The sequence below is a fragment of the Protopterus annectens genome, chromosome 12.part0, assembly GCF_019279795.1.
Source record: "Protopterus annectens isolate FY-2018-M chromosome 12.part0, PAN1.0, whole genome shotgun sequence".
NCBI classification, from domain to species: Eukaryota; Metazoa; Chordata; order Ceratodontiformes; family Protopteridae; genus Protopterus; species Protopterus annectens.
The window spans coordinates 557,697,966-557,716,347 of record NC_056746.1 but is presented as its reverse complement, the minus strand read 5'-3'; positions in this window follow the sequence as shown (position 1 = coordinate 557,716,347).

The following is an 18,382-nucleotide window of genomic DNA, read 5'->3' as shown; positions in this document are numbered from 1 at the left end:
CATCTTTCTCCTCCAATGTCATCTTCCCATGAGGACTTGTCAGGTGTGTGTTATTCTTGTATTCCTCACATATGCCATGTATGTTGCTGATGTAACAAAATTGTCAGTTCCCTCTTATATAGATTCTGTGGCCCATACACCAAAAAGACCTCCTGGTAAGTCATTATCTATAACATTTTATTGAGATATATGTGTCATATGTTATTAATGATGTATAGAACATGATGTAAGCATGTTCTCTTGACCTGAGTTGCCTATCTCTTCTTTTAGTACATCAACTGCCTTTATCTTTCATTAGCCCATACACAGATCCTGATGTGGGATTTTATGTGTCTCAGTATGACAACATGGGCCCTGGAACATAGAATGCTGACATGGTGATACAGTCTGGCCCAGATAGTGGCAGTCATGTATATGTAGCTGTAGCCTTAGATGTGGAAGAAAACTTGTCCATGTCCAGCCATTTTGATAATGAGGAGACATTAGATGGTGGACAGGATGAGGCCTGTGGAACACAACCCCATGCTGAGTCTGCTGTTGATGTTGACAGTTCATTGCAATAGACGTAGGTGTGTAGCTGGTGTGCATGGGCACATGTCAAAGGGTGTCTGCCTACACCTACAGGCAAAGGAACATTCTCAATGACATTATAAATCTGACCTCTGTGCACTTGCCCATGCCACAGATTGCTTTGCAGACCAGCTAGGTGTGCTGCATGTAGGACAGGAGCCAGACATAGTGAAGTCATGGTGTTATTGACTGCACAGAATAAAAGTATGTTATCTGTGCCATAGTCCCATTGAATCCCTGGCTACAATAGTACTACAAAAGTAGTAAAGGCAGGGCTGTGCATGCCCTGACTATGTTTAAGCAATTGACACATGGAAGAAGCAGGCCCCCTCTCAGCAGACCAAACCTGGCCCATTGGGCATCGATGTCTATGTTGCAGTGTGCACACACTTATGCTTCTGACCTATCTGATGTGGGCTCAGCAGTCATGACTAGACAGTCAGCTTGCCCTCATTCTCCTTCCCACAGTGTATCTCCACATGCTGGTGTCAACACAATGGTATCCTCTGTGGAGCAACTTGGGCCAAGTGATTCCGTATGTAGTAGGGGCAGACAGGAATTCTGTGTAAGCCGTTAGCATGGGTGCTGTAGACTGTATTAGAGTAACACTGACAGTTGATTCACTCTGTCCAATACTTTCAGTCTCATCCCCTGGTGATGATGATTGCTATGCAGACCATTGACAAAGCCAATTGTCTGTATTTGTTCTGAACTATGATGCCATTGGAATCCGACATTTTTACTAACCATAGGTGACTCCATTTAGTACATTACACTTTATCCATACTTTGCATTGATATATATTGCTTGTGATATTGAAAACAGTTCTGCATTATGTCCTGAGTTGTTTTCCTGTTTGCATCTTTTGATAGTGGACAGATAAGAATGAGTTTTACAGAAGTGTGTCCCTTGTTGTCTGCCATGCACACACACACTGACATGAGTCTGTATGCATACTTGTGTCACCTGTGACCTGAGTTGATGGTCCCTGTCATGAAAGATTTGTATATGTTCATACTGTTATATGTTATAATTATTATGTTTTTATGTCTGATACTCAGTAAGTTCATCTACTGGGTAATTGCTGTTAGATGCAATCTATGCTGCTGTGGTGGGGCAACACCTGAACAACAATGTTTAATGTGTTTACTTCTGTATGTGTGGCTTGTCATGACTCAAAGTTGTGTGTCAGACATTGCCATGTTGCCTGGGCTTGGTCTTGTGATTGCACCATCATTGCCCATGCCTGTGTCTTCTGCCCCCCTGTGTCCTTCTGCCCTTCCTCGGATGACTGTTGAATATCATCTTCAGTCATTCGGGGTTCTTGGGATAGTTCAACCATTCCTGCAGCTGTAAAACTGCCATGTGCTGTTGTTAGCATATTGTGTAGCATGGCACACACAGTTATCATCTGTTCTACCTTCTCAGGTGTGTGTTGTAGTGCAGCCCTGGATGTGTCCAGACATAAAAACTTACTTTCAGTACACCAAAACTCAGACTCCATGGTATTTCATGTTACTGTGTGTGCTCTATTGTATTCCTCCTCTGCAGGGTTTGATGGTTCTCTGGACATTACACTGTCTAAGGACTCAAAGTCAAATAGGTTCCAGACCACGATTTACAGAAACCCCACTTTCTGTAATGGGTACTTATCTATTTATTGAAGGATAATTACGGATTCTGCACATGCCTGTTGGATTCCAAAAGACATTGTGCTTGCCCAGTGCAACTTAAATGTGACAAACTGAAATGCTGACTCTGTGTCCAAAATCATTGGAGTATGCCATACCTCAATGAATGCAAGGAACGGAAGCTATTACCAAAGAATCTAGCAGAATCTGTAATGATGTCAATGCCAAAAAAAAGAAAATGCTACCTGCAGTGAATGAACTGCAACAGACTGCAGTACTGGAAGTTATGGAGGAGGATATGTCTGTGCTTCCTAGATGGCAGCCAGCTGAACTGAGGGCAAGGCTGCAACTACCAACAGTCAGATCAATAAATCATTGAAAGGTACCTCCTAGACAAACAGCTGATGCAGGCTGTGTACAACATGTGTGCCCCACACGTCTGTATGGGCATTGCGAGGCAACCCATCCCTCTCAAAATAAAAAGTGTGTCTCAGCCTAGGTGGAGTGGCATCTGAGACATTCCAAAGTAACTGTGGTTACTTTTATTATTACAATTTTTATATTTTTTATAATTTTTTTTTAATAAAAAGCTTATAAGAAGTTAGGAAGGATCCTCTATGTATATTAGTATTTTAAGTTTTTGCTACTTGAAACCCAGGTAATAGGCAATTATGTTTAAATAATTTCTTTTTGATTGTTACTTTAACTCTTCTTATTGTTAATTTATCCATGTGACTATATCCCATCCCTTTATATTGCTGAAGGGTAGGCTCATTACCAGTTCTGAAGAAGTCCTTATAGGGCAAAAGTGCTTAACTGGTATCTTATTATGGTTAATAGATTATTTCTTTCAATACTTGTATCCTGTTTGGTTTGTTGGCTACGGGAAGCTTGGAGGCCATTTTATTGTTTGGTTTTAAGTATTTGGACTGCTTGCAGTGCATCTTCTAAAATTGTGTCTGCAGCTGGTGTGCTGAAGTCTTCTTTTTGGAATCTGGCCCAATGTGTTTTAAAAGTCAAATTAAAGGTTTATTACAAACACAGAGACACAAATTAAATATTTATGTCAGATCTCCATCAAGTCTGATCTTGAATACAAGGAAACAAGTAGTGACATTTAAGTAATATATGTGATTTTTAGTCAACCATAAACAATCACTATTTCTGGCCTGTCACTGACAGATTAATCACAGTAAGAATGATTTTTGTTTGTTAACATAAAGTGTTAGTAACACAGCTGTACTTAGAAGAAATAATATCTGCAACAGTTTTTCTTGTATCATTTGTGAATATGTAATTATAATATAACCAGTTAATTTTTTTGTCTATTAATAGTTCAGTAATGACTGAATACATAGTACATTATTTGTCTTCTGTTCCCATCAAGACTTATCTACTGATTGCTTTCCTATATAACGATGAAATATTTAATTGCTATTACAGCACAGTGAAATACTGAATACAAGAAAAATAAAGAAACATTACTCTACTCCTTTCACCCTGTGCAAGTATATGTCACTAATGTTAAGAAGTGCACATGCATGGGGAAAGACCCATGTTAAGGGTAAGGAAATTAGCTATCATGCATGACACTTGTACCACTAATCCTCAGGCGAAAAGGACTGTGAGAGTTAGCTTAAGCATACTGAAAGGATCCTTAACTGCATACTATAGGAACAAGCAGAGAATGACAAGTACTATATGCAGATAAACTTATCTCATCTTTCAGACCTCACTATACTTCATATTGGGAAACATGAGAGGCTAGCACCAAACAAAATGTTGTCCCTCACTTTACCTTCACCTTCTTGGTGAAGTCCAATACTTTTCTACTTTTCAATGTGCCTCCCTTTGGTTGCATATTAGCCATAGCAGAAGCTGATTTCGAGCAAAACATAAACATTATCATCTGAGCTATCACATTCTGATATATCACTGCATCTCTTCATATTTAACTGCATAAAATGGTGTTATTACCTCTTTGAAAGAAAAAACAAAAATAGGCATAAGTTTCCATAGGAGTACTTTGACCTCCTAACATTCCCATCTCTCCCGCTTCATAAGATACTCAGACACACACCACATACAACAACAGCACACATGCAACACTAAATATATCCCCTTACCCTGTGCTTACTTTGGAATCATAAGTGGCTGATCTGACACCTTGTGCAGATCCTGACACTGTAGGAAAAACAAAAGCTGTTCAGTGCTTTAGAGGTTCAGTAAATGCAATATTGGCATTCATAAATAAGCATGAGGGGACAGGGAGCAGTCAGGCACCAGCACAACAGTGCTCTGTGCAGCTGCAAGTCTGTATTTTTTTAAATAAAAGTAAATACAATTAATAAAATCAGTATTTCTCATTTAACACCACCTACGAGCTGGGGTCTGGGGAGGCTGTCCATTTCACCCCAACCTTTCTAAGGCTCTGCCTTACTCTAACCCTAACTCTCACACACACACACACACACACACGCACATGCACACTTCACACGCACACGCACACGCACACACACACACACACACACACACACACACACACACACACACACACACACACACACTCACTCACTCACTCACTCACTCACTCACTCACTCACTCACTCACTCCCACTCCAACTCCCACCTCCTAAAGCCAGCACATTTAGTAAATACAAATGTTTCAGCAATAACATCCCAAGTTCACACTTACCTTACACCCACACACACTTGGTCTTTCTTTTTTTGACATTTGCAGCACACAATGACAAGAACTCTCAAAGAATTTCCCAAGCGGTTCACTCTGTCAAACTACTCAAGATTTCACAGGATAAATGATACCTTGAGTTGTGGGTGGAAAAGTGATTGCCCTGACTGCAATGCTAACAACCTGAGTGTAAGTGGCTCAAGAGCTGGAAGACTAAGGTAGGGGGCATGAAAGGTGTGGTTTTTTTTACCTGCACACTGGCCTGGGTTGAAGGATTTGATGACTTTCCAGCTGTTGGCTCTCCAACTCCAGTGATAGGTAGATGCCAGTTTTGACAGCTAGGCCACATTTGTGAGAGGTGTGCACATGGCTACCCAAGCCAGGATCTCAGTAGCTCTCACGGCTGATGTGGAAGCATGAGTGCTTATGCTTTGAGAGGATTGGTAGCCCTTGCACTAATGTGAGTGCTTACATTACTGTTGTTTGGGACATAGAACAAAATTCCTCTTGTGGCTGCCATTTTGATTGTCATGCCACAATCTGCTTTCACCTGCTCAAGGACCAAATGAGCTCTGGCGACTCTTGCCCCGGAGGAGAATGAATGAGCACGAGATCTCACCCTAGTGGGGAAGAAATGGGAAGATGTGACAGTAGTTTGACTGTCAGCAAGTATGCGATAGGAAGGAATATAGAGGGAAAAAAAGAAAAAGGTCTATGAATCAGCCCACTAACCTGGCAAAAATCAAAAATGTAAAGTGTAGTTGTGCTTTGTTTGTTTTCATTGGTGTGTGTGTGTGTGTGTGTGTGTGTGTGTGTGTGTGTGTGTGTCTAACACATATGTACGAGGAAGAGAAGAATCTTCAAAGCCTTGTAGGCCAGTTAAGTATTGAATGCGGCTTTTTTTTTTTTTTTTTTTTTTTTTTTTTTTTTTTAGTAATTTTAGTATTTTAATAGTAGAACAACTAGAATGGTATCTGGACAGCCTGGGTTCAAATCCTGGATGAAGCACACATTTCTTTAGGTTAGTGTTCCTGGACCTTTACTAGGCCTTTTGCTTCTAGACAATTCTGCTTGATCCATCCATCCATCCATCCATCCATCCATCCATCCATCCATCCATCCATCCATCCATCCATCCATCTCTAGCTCTTTTTTTCATTTTTGCAAATGGGTCAGGCTATCACTTCAAAAGTGACAATCATTTAGAGCTAGTATTCACACTGCCGGGTGGCTAGACCTGCCGCAGTTGTTCTTCTATACCATACTTACACAAGCACACTCACACCTAAGGCCAGTTTGGAGTGTGAGCACTACAGTGGTGCAGTAGGTATGATTGTTATCTAACAGCAAGAGGTTCTCTGGTTTGATTCCTGGCTGGTGTGCCAGCTGTGTGAAATCTGCATGTCCTGTTTGTGTGGGTTTCTTCAGGTCATTCAGTTTCTTCCAACATTTCCAAAGACATGCAGTAAGTGGATTGGACACTCTTCTGATTGATATAGCAGTTTACTTGACTGTTGGCTCAGGGAATTTGTTTATGTAGTCTCTCCTTTCTCCCCTTTGTTTGACTACTTGTGTATTGTGTTTGGGAACAAGAAGTTGCTACTTGCACTTAATATGTGCTCCACAGTGAACCTAGATTACGGGGGGTAAAGGATATGGGGGTTATAAAAAAAAGTCATGCACCCCTGTTTTCATTGGTTTATTTGTATGTGTGTGTGGTTCCCTTTCAGAAGAGTGAATGCTTTCAATATTGAAGCCCACATGATTGAGCCAAAAAGCTCAAATGACATAAACTTGACACAAGCAAACAAGACCATCATTGCACCCCCCCATACCTACAGGTAAATAAATATATGTATATAAGTCTGAGATCACGTCATGGTCGGAAAGGGGTGATAACCTATTTAGTGCAGGTGTTCAAAATAACAGTGAGTAGAAATAATATTCCAAACCTTGACTATGTTTGGCAGTCACAAGCAGACAAGGTTGTGGGCTAGCAAAAGGCTACATGGGGAGGCAAGGAAATATACATTTCAATTCAAGAAAAGCTGCTACATGCCCTTCATCTGAAATACTCAGCCATTTTCATATAAATATCACAGAAGTTTGCTCTTCTTATTGAGAAAAGGGGTAGAGGCAAGAGTGGCTTAAGTGTCCACAACATTTTTTTAACTTCAGCAGATGTCTGACCCTGTGAAATAACCAGTGTATTGAATATGTTTGCAGATGGACCTAACATGGTAAATGAAAGAGCAAATCCAAGTTTGTCCCCTGAGGAGGTAGGGATGCATCATTTAGTTATTTAACTATGTTCATGATTCACTCAGACTGATTACATCTGATTAGAAGTCCCCAAAGAAAGGGCTTTGGCCATGGGGGCACCTTTCTCCTCTGTTTTCTCCTGTGCAGTTTAAGTCCCTACTGTTTCCATCTACAACCAGCTTTATCTCAGAGATCTTGATTGGTGGGGAAACCAGATTGTATTCCATGTTAATCAGATGAATATGGAAATCATCTGGGCCTTGTGAATATCTGCAAAAGAAATATACTATAAATAAATAATAATAATAATAATAATAATAATAATAATAATAATAATAATAATAACTTTAATACTACTAATAAATGGAGGTGAATGCACTCACAGAGAGGGAAATTTGTTTAGGAATGAAACAACTATCAGCCCTCAAAGCTCATGACCCTGGTATTTTAACAATGTCAGTTTTATCACAGCTCACTTTATCAGCAACTAGATATGACTGCAAACATAGAGACTGGGGAATGTCTGTCATGTAATGTGATTATTTATGCTATGTTAGACTGACTATAGTGAATATATGAACCAGAAATGCTCTTCTCTCATTTTAATTAAAGAAGATTTATTTTGCATAGCTAAGTAACACAGATGGGGTGAAAAGTATTTTGTGATATAATACTAGGATTTAACAGTGTGATTAAAATTGCTTGAGACCAAGGATTTATGACTAATAGCTCACAGCAGCAATAAAAGTCATGCCAAGGAGGCCGCCCTCTCTGTATCTCCTGTGAAATATTCTAGTGCGCAGGATACTGTCATAAAACTATTCAGCAGGAAGATTAAAGGCAGGTTAACAAGGCTGCACCAGCAGACAAGAAAAAGATTTACATTTCCCGAATAAATACCAAGGCAGATAACTCTGTGCATGACTACAGTTATCAAACATATAGATGTATGCTTCACATGAGATGTGATTACTCCCAGATCAAGTAAATCATTTTGCACTACATAGCCATGCTTTTAATTTTAGTCTACCAGGCTCAGTAACTTCATACTTATGAAAGTGAGATGTTGCCTGATATGATTTTTTTTCTTTATTTTGTTAAGGAAATAAAGACTTTAGGTGATAAAAGACGGATATTATAGATCAGGTTTGGTACAGGTATGTTTTTTAACAGGTCATACAGCATTTTTGTAGCCAAGTTTTTGTTTTGGGTGCTGATTTCTTTTCATAAAATGTGCATATGTGCAATATATGGAAGAGCTATGCCTTAGGAATGTAACATTTATTTAACTAAGGCACTAGGTTCCCTTAACTGTCAACAGATGCTGTTTCCATTGAAGAAAAGCCGCTACATGTCCTTCATCTGAAATACTGTCTCAGCCATTTTCACTACTTGGTTTTTGGCTTGCTGATGCTTGAACCTAATTATCTCTTGCTGATATCAATGTGTCTGAAGTACATACTGTCATCATGTCAGTTGGTAAAATTGTAAGACTGTCTTAAATGGTTTAAGGGCAACTTTTCAAATTAGAAATACAAATTAAAGTTAGTTGAAAGTTGTTCAGAAGCAGTGGACAAGCACACATTAATGCATGTAATCAACTTAATCTGTTTTAATTTTTTCTTAGATAAAGTGAATGCTTGTTTTCCTGATAAATTTGGATTTTTAATAGGCTTTGCTGTTGTTTTTATGGTGTGAAACTTATATTCCAGGAAGGTTTAAACTGTTCTCCTATTACCGAGGATCTGCAATGTTTTATTTGTTTGGTTAATTGGTTCCTGGTTTTGAAGATGTATGCCAGTTTTTTGCTAGGTTTTAAAGTGAATACTTTACAATGGGTGACAGTCTCAGACTCAAAGTCAATTTTAAATAGTTTTAGCCAAGTGACCACAGGCAACTTTGCCTCATAGAATTATATTTCTGGCAATGATCTGTTTTCTATTTTAGACAAAAAGAGAATTCAGGAAGAATATTACAACCAGAGATACATTCAACATGGGGATGATAGTGATTTGTATGTGGTCATGCAACTGCATACCTCTCAGTCTCTTAGTGCAAGAAATCTGGACAAAGCCAAAAGTAAACGGAGAGGGGCAAAATAGGGACAATTTTTAAAAATTACTATATAAACTTAAAAAGTAGCTAAAATGACAGTTTTACATTTACATGCATTTTCTAAACGATATGAAGTCTGAAACTCAGAGGTCTGGTGTTATTTACAAAGAGCACTCCTTAATGATTTGCCAGAACACCCCCCCCCCTTCACAATTTTTATATCAGGTATAGACCAAAAATAAGAGGCAAAACCCTGGACATTCTATGAAATTCTGGACAGTTGAGAGGTATGCATGCAAGATGTATTTCTGAAATGTGAAAATTGCTGGTATTATGACTTGCTCATCAGGGCATTACCGAATCTCAGCTGACTGAGGTTGGCTGTAAGAAAATTAGTTCATATTACTTTGATAAACTAATTCTCTTTACTCAGAGGTCAAGTATAGTTTGAAGTGTGTTACAGTAGTTAAGAAGTGTGGGTGTAAAGCCCCATGAGTGGGAAATATGCCAGCTTTCTCCTTGCACATAGAAGAGCAAGCTTTGGAAACATGAGTTTTCTCCATTTTTGAAATGACAAGCTGGGATTCCACGTGTCACTATTTTTGCTCTTGATGTATTCGTGGACAACATTAGTATCAGTGGTGGCCATGCTGGGTTGATGCCTTTGGGAATAACATGTCCCACTCCATTACAATGGGATAGATAAATCTTGCAACTGTCTCATAGTAGTCTGTAAACAGACTGTCCTATGTGTATTGGTACAACTTACAACAGAAAACATCAAAGGACAGTTTGTTAGTATTTAGTAATGGCAGTAGTCTTAGACATAAACATGCTCAGATTGTTAGAGGAGTTCTGGTTAGAGGTCTGAGGGAGAAGTGTTAAGGGAACGTTGATGGGAATAACAAACCTACAAAGCAGAATTAATGTGCCAACATTCAGTGAGAAAATCAGAGTATAGATTTCATACTGTACTTCTCTGTGGCCTTAAGTGCCACATGCATTGCAGTCCTGCTTACTTAAAATCATTGCTTAAGTGCTACAAATTAAAAACAAAGTAGCCAGTAAACTGCATCTAATCTCGTCAAGTACTCAGTTATGCCAGATGTGAAACTGTTGTAAACGTCTCTTCTAGTTATTTAGAATTCCTGAAGGTAACAAGCTACAGAAATAATTCAAAGAAACCATTTGTGGAAAAATAATGTATTTATACTTTTTTTTGCTAGGCAGGAATGTATTTTGTATTTTCTGAAGATAAAAGAGATGAGAGAGCCACTACCACTGCGTCTGTTTCAGGATTTGAAATCCACAGAATAGAGAGTTAACATAGGTAAGAAAAGAAACCTGGATGTTCACAAATATTTTATTCAACATTTTTTGTGACTTGTTATGAGCATTTAAATTAAGGGTCACAAGAACAAGCTACAAATATTGGGAAAACTACATGATTTAGTCATGAATCATTCATGTATTCACCCAAAGGCTGTTGGTGACAACCTAATGTCGATGAATACATTGGCAAACTGTTCATTCATTTTCTAGTCTTCAATAGATCTATTAGTTGCTTCAGAAACATAGTTAACTTTAAATCAGTGATGTCAAACTACTGGTCCAGAGGCCCGATGGATTTTCAAGCATGTGATGTAGAGCCAGTGTAAGATGCTTCTGATATGGCTCACATGATGGTGATTAGGCACCACTGTTGGTGGTCATTCTCAGCTGTTCCACTCTTTGACTGCTGATGATTCTGATTTCTCAACTGTTCAGCTGCAGGGCATGTGTTAATCAATGAGAGACCCGCTTCCTAGGGTATGTCATCAACTGAGTGGGGCAATCACTGTCCGCTATGATATGCATGTCCCTGTGTTCAGTATGCAGAACTGAAGTAGAGAGTTGCTGGTCATCTACTTCATAGTTACATTAAAAAGAAGCATTTACTTAAAATTGGGTAAAATGAAGCATATGGTTTTGATGGTTTAATTAGGTTCAGAAGAATGTCTTGGCAGTCCTTACTTAGAAAATGAGCATTTACCACCATTTACTGGTAGTACAAATCCTGCCTTTGACTAAACGGGAGCAAATAAGCCACTGCTGAGTAATGTTTGCAGGCAGTCATATATGGAGGTCGCGAACAGAAGACCTGTAATAGTAACTGTCTAGAGAGGATAGGACAGGATAGGATAGGACAGGACAGGACAGGATAGGATAGGATAGGGTGTAGTTCATGTGTTCCTGCCATCATGGTTGGTGGGCAGACAAGCAGAAAGTTGCTATGAAAATGTTGAAAGCAGCTACACATGAGCATGAAATTGGCCCACGTGGGTAACAATTTACCCAGGTTAACAGGTTTTGATCAGCAGATGTAGTCTGCAAAATTGCTATTGGCTGGACATCCAAACTTATAAGGATTTTATACATACTAAGCTCATACCCTCATTAGAGGGATACAATAAGAGTAACTTAAAAATCTTGGATTTTATCTCAACAATTATTAATAGCTCACCCAAGAGCACTTCATACATATCTGTTATTTATAAAGTTCTCAGAAATGATTTTAGCAAAGCAGATGTTTCTTTTTAGAATTATTCAAGTGAAGTTAATAGACAAGTGTTCTCAGAAAAAGATAAAAAACTTTGTTTACTGTCGGTGAAGAACTCCACATCTTCCCTGTTCTGATATGTATACACGGAAATGTTTACATAGATGTTTTTTCACCCACATAGGCTAGCAATAATGTACAAGAAAGATGAAAGGAAATGCTGGGGATGTGGACACCCTGATGCTGACTGGATACATATGGTTGTTAATTGCAAAATAATTTCCCCATTTTTGTTAGATTTTAAATATCTTTGTAAAGCTGTGGAATGACAACTGTATAATTTCTGACTCCTTTATCCGTTTCAATATTCCTATTCCTGAAGTCATTCCTAATAAAAAACAAAAATTTTTACTGTGGTGTATCCACTCTATAGCAAGGAAAATTGTTACTAAAAATTGTGAAATACATTTGTAAGAATGAGATTGCTGCTATGAAAGCAAGGACTAACAACACAAGCCATCATTTAATTGCTTGGACAAAATTGTCTAATCTGTTAGAGAAATATTAAATGTTCTCTTATGTATATTGCTTTTTTAGTTATTACGGACATTGTATATAGTTTATTTGTTTTTTTCTTGTTACTATACTGTTAAGCTATTGTGTTATAAAATGAATAAAAACATTTTGTGAGAAAAAAAGTCAATAAAAAAATATAAAAATGAAAATGTGTCAGTGATAAGAAAACAAAAGGTGAATTTACATATACAAACTGACGTGAGCTGTGATGCTTAGTGTATAATTAATAATTTGCGAACTGAGTAAAAACAAGGATACTAGAGCAATATGTACAGGGAAGGGATAATAAATGGCAAATGTATCAATAGTAAACTTTATTTTCTATTTGAAACACTCAAAGAAACTGCAACTAAAGTATACCTGCTAACAGTACAGGATGTATTTTGAGATGTAAAAATGTCCTAAACTGGTCTATCTTCAAAGAGTGTGGATTTTCTCCTTGCCTTTTCTCCAAGGGAGCAAATTTACAGTCTTACCACCCCAAATGAGTTAATGATGGTGGTGGTGGCGTTGAACACCTGGCAGGGGGTAAAATCTGTATTTGGTCCTTGTGTGATTTGAGTTTGAGAACCCTGCCTTACATGATTATTCCCATTAACAACTGTCTGGATTCATTTTCCAACACTTACAGTACAGTGCAACATGGGGGGAAGTGCTGCACTTCTCAGTGAACTATCCTTAGGATGAGGTATTAAACTGAGTTCCCACCTGCATGATTTGGTAAGTGCTCAGGTGGATGTAAAAAAGATGTCATGACCCATACTGAAAAGAGTATGGGTTCTTTGTTCTATAGGTTCGTGGGTTCATAGGTAAGTACTAGGCTAGATGACCTTGAGGCCCAACCAATTTCCATTTTTCTGCTCAAATTAACCTATCCTATTTGGTTAGAGAATGGCCTTTTTCATCCCATGGTTGATAATTATATATTACTCCTAATGAGAATAACTAGAATCATACCACAGATAATTTGAGGGGACCCATGCATGGGATAAATAATTTAGGATCTGTTTCTGTTCATTAGTAGTACAGGGGGCTGTCATGGGGTAAAATTTTCATTTCCCATCCATAGATCCAAGTTGCACCTGAACATGGACAGGGGTGAACATTGTTTTATGTGGATGGAAAGTCTGTTCTAGATCAGTAGTATCCTCTGTAAGATATACCTGTCCCTTCAAACCATTCTGTTGACATTGCAGAAGAGGTTTAAATCCCTAGACTGAGTATTTATGATGCCATTTTACTTGCTGATGTGCAGTAAATCCATCAGTATTTGGTAGGGGGATGCCTTGTATGCCAAACACATGTCACCTCTTAGCAGTCTGTAGAATACCGAATATAGTGACAGGGCTTTGAGTCAGTCCATGTAGTACATGATTTTTAGGCCTTGTATCCTTTTAGTAGGATATCTCTGTGGGTCTTACAGTTGTTGCATGTTTCTGGACAGATACATGCCAAAGGGGGCATTATATTCAAGATAATATATTATATCATATTATCATATAACAATCATTATTCACAATCTATGTACACACACGTGTGTGTGTGTGTGTGTGTGTGTGTGTGTGTGTGTGTGTGTATGTGGTGCTGTAGACTTTGTGCATGTGCACGCACACACACGCAGACATTCAAATATTTACAAAAATCAATAAAAGCAATAAACAAAATATGTCCAATATATTCACTCTCTCCACCCTTTTTGCCATGACCAAAACTTCAACTTTTTCATTTCCAACTCTACTCACATCCTCTGAACACTCTGTCTCATTCTCACTCCCAATCTATGGGATTCTCTCCCTGCTGAACTGTGTAACACATCCATATATAGTAAATTCTGAGAACAATTAAGTACCCTTCTAAGAAAGAGAATAACTTGAACTTGCTTCAGTCATGCCTTGTCACATAAATTCACCTGAAGCAGCACCTCTGAATAATTCATTCTCTGCCTCCATGACATTATCCTTTCAACTTGGAAGTTCTTGTCTATCTTCCCTCCCACTTCTTAACTCTCCTTAAACAACATATGTCTAAATAACCCTCTACCTCATATAACCAACTACAACCTACACTCCCCTGCAACAATAGCAGGTAACTCTTTCTAATTCACAAAGTACTCTACAACTGAGGTTTCCTACTGATGGAGGCCTAAGCTCAGAGGATAGTCCTGTTAGTCAAGGCATATGTTGATGTAGTAATCTGCAGGAATTCTTAATTCTAATTAGCCACATTTTCTCCCCTGGAAATACCTGAAAATCCCAGAATCAAATTACTTGGCTGTGTTATTTTCTACTGTTGGAGGAAAACATTTATGAATTCAAAAGACAATGGTCACCCATTCATTCTTGGAAGTTGTCATGGTGTAGGCAAGTTCAGCAAAGATGTTGGGGGTTGGGGAGTGTTAGAGTGTGTGTGTGTGTGTGTGTGTGTGTGTGTGTGTGTGTGTGTGTGTGTGTGTGTGTGTGTGTGTGTGCGCGTGCACGCATGTGCATGTGAGGTCTGTATGGTTAGTTGTACAAGGTGAATTAGGTAGGGACTGAATATGCGTTTGTTTGTGGGGAGGGGGTTGGAGCATTCGTATGGCAGAATGGATGAGTATTTCCTTGAGTGTGACCATAAGTGTGGGGCTAATTTGTTGTTTTGTGCATGTGTGTGTGTGTGTGTAGGTAGGTAGATGGGTGTCTAAATGTGTGTGTGTGTGTCTGTGTGTGTGTGTGTGTGTGTGTGTGTGTGTGAGTATAGAGGGATGGCTTTGTTAAAGCAATATATGGCCGCCAAGGAAAACCCTACTGCCATCAAGTTTTCAGGACTGACAACACTAGTGTTAAACAAAGGTGATTCAGAGATATTTAATGAACAGATGATCAAGTATTTTTGATTGTAGCAACAGCTGTCTCTCAATCTCACTTTCTCATCATCATGCAAATTTACCTTCCTTTGGTAGGCAATTTAAATGGGGGTGAGGATCTTTCTAAATTCTGGGGAATATTTTGTTTCTTCTTATTTGTTTCCTTTTTCCTGTAAACAGTCCTTCATGCCCATCCCTCCAAAAATGTAATTTTAATTGTTTTCTCATACCATGCCCTCCAACCCTTTTCTATATTTCCTATGTTCAATTTCCACATAAACCATTTCATTTAGTATTCCTTTTCTTCTTCTTAATCATATTTTTTCATTTTACCTTTGTAAACTTTACAGTATGCTTTGTATTTCTCAAACAGTATTTTTCCAAAACATCATTCTTCTCCTTCAAAAAGCAAAAAAACATGCAATAAATCTAAAAATACTCTTGGATGCACCAGCTGACGCATGCCAGCTTTCTAGGAAAATAATCACAGGAACCATAAGATGCCTACCAATACACACCTCTAAGTGGACAAACTTAAAAGTTCTTGCCAATGTTTTCAAGCACTTAATTCTGCTCACATCCCAAATGGAGAAGGTCTGTATCTGATAACCCTGGTGCAGACTCATGTCTGTCAAGTTGACAAGACTAGCCTTAAAGGTAGCCAAAGTAGTGTTTTGTTTGATCTGCAGTGATAACTTATTCCACTGATTGGGAACTATTCCTGCAGTGAGTCTTGTTTATATGTTGATGTAGATTTAGGTCCCTAGTGCAGGTGTTTGTAAAGGAACTGATTTTACAAACAAATAGGAGGTCAAATACAACCGGGTCTTTCATTTCTACAAAAGTAAGAGACAGGTCAGCCCACAGCAGTTGGTAGGTTACTGAGTATAACTTTAGCACTTTAATGGGAGGACTATCCATTTTTTAAATTTTCTAATGCTCACTAGTATGAGGAGATGAAATGAGACTGGAATGGTCTTACAAAATTAAATTTACAACAGGGTTAGGTAACTCAAGAACTATTGAGTTTAAAAACACAACAAAGACCAGGTTGGAAAAACCCAAAGCAGTTATGCGGCAGTAGCAGTCACAGAGCAGTGGCAGTGTCCAAAGATTAAACCTTTTTCTGTTCTGCTTACTTTAAGTAAAAAATTCTACTTCTTAGGGCATCCCAGAAATTTACCAGATTGAATGCCTTTGCAATTACACAGTGGAAAGTAGTCTGGCAGTTAGTGCAGAAGAGTAAGACTATGAACTGTTAATGAGCTGCTTCCTGTGGTCCATGGTTTGATTCCCTCAGTCTCAGTTTGTCTGTTGTGTGACTTTGAGTAAGTCAATTAACTAGGCAGTGCTTTGGGACAGTTAGGAAATTGGGCTAGGCTTCTCAATGACCTCCTACACTGCATGCCTAGTAGCTATCTATGAACATAAAGATCTTTGCTAACTGATCCTCACCAAGGTCTTTTAAAACTTCAAGAAAAAACAACTTTAAAGTGAAACAATTTCAAAGTAAAGCTGCAGAAAATAAGAGCAAAAGGCAAGAAACAATGCCAGTTTACAAACTTTGAATAAGAAAACTGTCACATAGCAGCAGTCGAAGAACACTGACAGTCCCCAGAACGTTCCATAAATGCTTTCTGTAAATTTATACAACATCCTTCCAACTTTTAATTACTTCATCCTACTGTTCTTCTACAGTTTCCTGAAGACTAATACTACCCTGTGATATTCTTCATTGTAAAATATATACAATCTAGTTTCACTATGTCTCCTAAATGTTTATTTTTTTTCTTTTATTTTCACTCCCAGACATTTTCAATAGTTATTCTTTTGCTTTTTTATCATTAGCAGACTGGAGTTCTGCTGTGGCGACCCCTAACCGGGAAAAGCCAAAAAGACAAACAACAAAAGCATCACAATAAAGTTCAGTGCATCATTTAAAAAGCTAATATTTTATTATCACTTAATAAGTTTGTAACAAAAGCAGATATTGCCAGCCCAGCTAGCTGGAATTTTGCAAATAATTATATGTCATTTGTGAATATTAATATGATTTATATAGAAGTGTAACAGAAGGAGATATTGCCAGCCCAGCTATCTGGAATTTTTTAAGTGGTTGTGTGTCATTTGTGAATGTCAACATGCTCATGTAAGATGCTTGTGTTACAGATGTATTAGAATGTATGTCATATTGTACAGATGTGTGGTGAAGAGATATTTTGTAAAGTATGGACCAGAAATATATATGCACTATTGTAACTGTTTAGATGTATGTATTTTAATAGGGGAGGCTGAAACACTGGAGATTAACTTGCAAAACGTCAGAATAATGGTTGAGGTTGAGTTTCTTTATGGCTGGGCCATAAACAAAAAAGATGTTATCTTTCAGTTTTAGTGCAACAGGAGGCATAATGTCTAGAACTAGAAGTTTTTTTATTGCCTTTAAATGTGGAGGAATGTAAATTATTTTACAACTTCCACCATTTGCCAAGAGATCTGTGTGTTTTCACAGGTGGATGCTAAATGCTACCACCTGCAGTAGGGAGTTTCACCTGGGATAGTCAGATGACAAGAAGTGATGTCATGCTGCAAGTATCCCAGCATCAATATTTGAGATATTAATTTGGGAACTCTCTGGGAGAGACAGAGCATTTTGTATTTTGTCTTTGACCTGACAAGAAGACCCATTCACCACACACTTGCCTTGCTGTGTAAGTAAGTTAACTAGGGTACAGTATAATTCACTTAGATACAGTCAGAAATATAGTGAAGTATACCTTAGATGTTTTCTTTATTTATTTGAGACTGTCCTGTAATGTTGTTTTAAACATTTCCTGTGATTTTGAACTCTGATGTAACTGTGATTATTTACTGAGTAGTTTCTTGTTCTTTTATTATTTGTTATTAAATATATTTAAACCTTTCATTGTGGCTGATATTTGTGAGACATATTTAAGTTCTGAGAGTACTTGCATATTTATTTGGTGACACTGTGGGCCACTCCTAATAGCTTTGCCATTGGTCAAACTACCATTTGGATTAATAGTAACATTACACAGTAGGATTGGACATCCTTTGTTAACGGCCTTAAAGTAGCTGATAAAGAGTGGCTGGTGGCAGTCAAAACTACCTTATAGTCTGGACAGAAGGGGACATAGCTAGTAAACCTATGCCAACCTTTCCCAGGTGTGTGTGTGTGTGTGTGTGTGTGTGTGTGT